Source organism: Euprymna scolopes, chromosome 14 (genome assembly GCF_053919585.1).
Source record: "Euprymna scolopes isolate OS-2025 chromosome 14, ASM5391958v1, whole genome shotgun sequence".
NCBI classification, from domain to species: Eukaryota; Metazoa; Mollusca; class Cephalopoda; order Sepiida; family Sepiolidae; genus Euprymna; species Euprymna scolopes.
This window is the reverse complement of record NC_136495.1, coordinates 64,808,051-64,813,224: the sequence shown is the minus strand read 5'-3', so window position 1 is coordinate 64,813,224 and position 5,174 is coordinate 64,808,051.

The window sequence follows — 5,174 nt, the reverse complement described above, 5'->3', positions numbered from 1 at the left end:
GGATATATTTTTGCTTTTAATTCATGGATATAAACAGTTACATCTGCAACTGAAAACAAATAAATACATATTAAGTGAGCATTCCAGATGTGTCCGTGCAATTTAGTTAAATAATGTGTCCGTCAGCCGGCAGGTCTGTAACGATTGTTGTAGTATTTTAGTAGCTAAACATAATTCTCATGTTAATGCGTAAATAATTCATTGTGTTATATAGCGTGCAATGTTCTCAATCCCAAACCATGAATACTCACAAGTAAAGGAGGGTATAGTTTGCAAATTGGTAGAACACACGGCAAAATCAATGTTTATATACAAATAGATGTTCATAGGCTTCACACGCATTATATACCTTTATATATGGTAGCTTCCTTCAGATTTGGCAGACTATGGATAGCCATTGTAACCGAGCCTGCGCATAGAATATTTGTGGCAAGAGTTCCGCAGCCCCAACCACACTTCTTCTGCGTCGGCGTATTAAATACCAGTGACAAGTGGAAATTCAGGACGACTGGAAACAATGCCGAGATAAGTTGAATGCACATACAACGCCTAGAATGTTCAAATGGCCAAACATATGGTACTAGAAAGGCCCAACGTTAAAATTAGTGTTCTGGCGAGAACTATTCAGTATATATATTTCTATATTTCTTTTTGTGCCGTTTAGTTAATTATAATCTCTTTATTGTGGTGAAAGTATAATAAAAATTAATGACATTTCAGATAACATCAAAGTATATTTATACTAAAATGGATTTGTTGCTGTAAGTTTTTTTTTTACTTTATACTATAATAACACAAAATACCTTCTTCAATATTACTTGCTTAGATGATACAGATTTGTTTTAGAAAATTCATATTGATTGTTATATTATTGAATTTAAGCAAAAATTTAATAAGAGATGTTAGGGATTCATAAAAGGGCTTGGTAAGATATTGATTAATTAAGATGAAATCACATGCAATGTAATCATTGCATTTGATTTTATCTTAATTAATCAATATCTTACTTAGCCCTTTTATGAATCCGTAACATCTCTTATTAAATTTTTGCTCAAATTCAATAAGAGATGTAAGATATTTTTTTGTACATGGAGATCACCACTTATCAAGGCCCGAAGGCCACTCAGGGATAAGGGTTATTGCGTGTACAGTAATCAATGAGATAGTATTGTAGTAATCATTAGTAGAAGGGGTTTTGATAGAGTATCTTACTTAAGGTGGCGGTTTGTCAGGAGTTTGTTTATGTTGGACTTGAAGACTTCCAAGTTGTAGTAAGGTGGGAAACAGGCAAGCGGCAGAGAGTTCCACTGTCGTGCAGTTCTAAGAAGGAAGCTTTGCTCATGGAATCTACGTTTGGATTAAGGCACAGAAAAAGAGTGGGGAAAATTGTTGACAGTAGTTTCAGCCAGACGGGTGTTTCTCATGAAAGATTGGCGAGGGGGGACGAGGGATTGGAGCTCAGACGAGCACCTGCCATGGAAATAGCGATAAAACAAAGACAGACTCGAACGTCTCTTCTGTGGGAGAGAGGCTGCAAGGAAGAGAAAAACGCATCCCCCACTAAACCCCGAAGTTTATTTTGTACTCTGTCAAAACAGGATAGGCTGTTTTTAGCAGCTCCTGCCCAGATGTGGCAGCAGTACTCCATCATTGGACGTACTTGGCTTTTATACAGATAGAGAATTGCATCAGTAGTGAGATATCTTCTGGAGCGATAGAAGGATCCCACCATCTTTCTCAGCGTCCCTGGCAACAGATTTGATGTACGTGTTCTATTTCAGATCAGGAGTAAAGGTCAACCCCGGAAGCTTGTCAAAACATTGGGCCTCTCCAAGACGAAAGCCATCCATTTCAATTGATGCCAGATGGGGATCAGAGCGTTGATGATGTAAAGATAGGAGCTTGGTTTTGGATGCATTAAAAGTGACCAGCCACCTCTTCCCCCATTGTACCACGTGCTAAGGATCAGAAGAGAGAGAGAATTAGAGAGCACTTTTTCATTTACGGCCTTTGATGTGTTGCCACAAATGGTCGTGTCATCAGCATAGATGTCAACGAATGATTTACGTATGTGTTTTCGGAGATCATTGATGTAGATCAGGAAGAGAGTTGGGCCCAGGATGGACCCCTGGGGGATCCAGCATTAATACTGTGGGCCTCTGATTGCTGCCCATCAACTCCTACTCTTATGAACCTATCGGAGAGAAATGATTTAATAATTGAGAAAACATTTCCAGTAATACCGTAGCTGGAAATCTTGTGAAGTAGGCCCATATGCCATACCTTATCGAAGGCCTTCGATATGTCAAGAGAAATTGCCCTGGAAAGGACACCTTTGTCAAGAAATTCACTAATCCTATGTGATATAACCGTTAGCACATCCGCTGTAGATCTTGCCGAGCGGAACCCATATTACATGTCACTAAGAAGGTTGGTCCTGTTGAGGTGGTTGACTACTTTATTTAATATGGATTCAAACAACTTACTCATGACACACAGGAGTCTTATTGACCTGTACTGCGAGGGAGATGACATTTCACCTGAATTCTTAAATACAGGGCATACTGATGAGGTTTTCCAGGGTGTTAGAAAGCACTTCTTCTTAAGGCAACACTTAAACAGTTTTGTAAGTATGGGGCGATTTCTGGTTGGAGCTTTTTCAGCACTATAACTGGAATGCCACCAAGGCCATTTGCTTTACTGGAATCAAGGTTCTTGATTAGCTTGGCGATCTCATGCACAGATATTTGTCTGTTGCATAGCGTGTTGTCTGTTATCGGAGGAAATACAGGGAGTTGATGGTTATTGTCGAATGGGGTAGAATTAGCTGCAAAGTTCTTGGCAAATAGCCTGACCTTGACTGATGCTGACGAGATGACCCCAGGTCCATTGATGATGGTTGGGATAGAACGCACATTCTGTTCAAGATCCTGTTTGCTATTTGTCAGAACTAGTAGGAACCAAGCCGCTGCTCAGCTACTTTGGATTTAACAGACTGGGCATATAGCTCTCTTGCACGTTTTATTACTCTTTTACAGTGGTTGCTGGCAGTCCTGAAAGCAGCAATCGTCTCAGTACATCTATTACGTTGGTAGCTATGGAAAAAGTGATTTCTGTGCGCGATGGCAGCAGCACATTCAGGGGAGAACCATGGCTGGCTGTTAGGTTTTTGTTGGAATTTTTTGGATGGTATGAATCGGTCTATGCCTATAATTAACCATTCGGTCAGGTATGATAATATAGAGGACACATTCTTTTTAAACATGGAATGCAGAGGTAGGTCAGATATAAATGTACGGAAGCTATCCCAGTCAGCCATAGAGTATCGATATACAGTACGGTGGAGAGGTACGTCTGAAGACTTATTACATTTCATTTTTATCTTAACTGCTACAACAGTGTGGTTAGAGGATCCCAGAGGAGATAGAACGGAACATGATCACAGCTCAGGGGAAGTAATGAGGAAAAGGTCTAGAAGGCTTGCATATTGACCGGGTGTATCGGGCACACGGGTGGGCTCGTGAACAATCTGAGTGAGGTCATAGGCAATGGCAAAATCATGACAAGCCATTCCACATTATAGACATTGAAGTCACCGCAAATGTGAATGTTAGCCGAAGCATGAGCAGACAGGATGTGGTCAATTTTCTCAGATATGCTCTTAAATATAGTAACTCCACTGTTGTGGGGGCGATAGAGAGCAAATATAAATGCAGTGGTGTACGCTAGTGAAACCCTAAAGCACATATAAGGTAAAAAGGCTTAGTACGATAATGATTAATTAAAATAAAATGTTTTCTTACACAAAATATACACAGGAAACAATCCACTCTTCATATACAGTTCCTCTAGTTATTGTTAATTAAATATCTCCCTATATTATAGCAAATATTCACATCAAAACCGCACTTACCGACTAAACTAGCAAAAATCGGTTCGAAACGGCCACTGGCAGCCACTAACAGGGAAGTATTAGTATCATAAGAATTACTTGCCAATAATATATTTAACTGTGGTATTCGGTGTTACTGTACCCGGATACACCTAAAAGCCAACTTTTTATAGATAATTCCTCTTTAGTTTCTCTAAGGAAAATTTCCCTGTTTTAACGTGTAATTTTATATACATTACCGGCATAACAATAACATTAATTCCAGCAATTAATAGATTAATAGTAATATACTGCATTTTTATCGCTACTATAATATATGTATATATATATATATGTATGTATATATATATATATATATATATATATATATATATATATATATATATATATATATATATTAGGCAAATATTAAAGATTACATGTGTGCATAAAAGTTTCAGTGGAATCTTAATTAAAGAGGCCACCTCATCGGACAAGAAAAGGGACGTTGCCGCAACTGAAACAAATAAATCTCTATATAATCTAAAAGGTGCACGTCGCCGAGAAATTATCAGTAGTCTCTTAAGCATAAAACGTTGATAATTATATTTCCCGATAGGACAAAAATATAATGCATGTCTCTCTTGTCTGCACAATAGAGAGCAGGTCGACAATCAGAAGGCGTGTTCTTTTTACGGATAAAAAAGCGGCCTTTGTCGTCGACAGAGTTCTAGAATTGATAGTGTATCGATTCAGTGTTCGATGAACTGCAAAAACAGATCGGGATTTGGGATGCTGTATTGCTATACGCATGGGCTCTGAGCATTTTCATTGTCAACTCTGAAGCAAGGTTATATTTGGAGGCAGTATTTTTTATCACCTTAGCGTTTCTTGCCGCCTAATTGAACAATGGGAGGTGATTAGAATGTAAGCGTTAAGGCTAAAAAAAATATAACGAATGTTAGTACGGATAAAGCATAGTGCAGGAATAAATGAACGAATAAATGAACGAATACGACAGGGAATCGATTGAATTGTAGAAGCAAAGCCATTGGAAAGAAAAAGACGGACGATTGGATGTCGATAAAGAACTACACAGAATCTGTTCATTCAAGAGCTGTTAATAAAAAAATTCGTCTTCATAAGATGTAAAGTAGAAACATCATATATGTTAATTGTATTAAACTATGAGACAAATATATAAATATACAAGAACAATAAATTGTTAACATCGATACACATGTGGGGGAGTGAGGGTGGGGTACTAGGTGTGTCGGTGAGTGTTTCTCTTTTTGCATATATA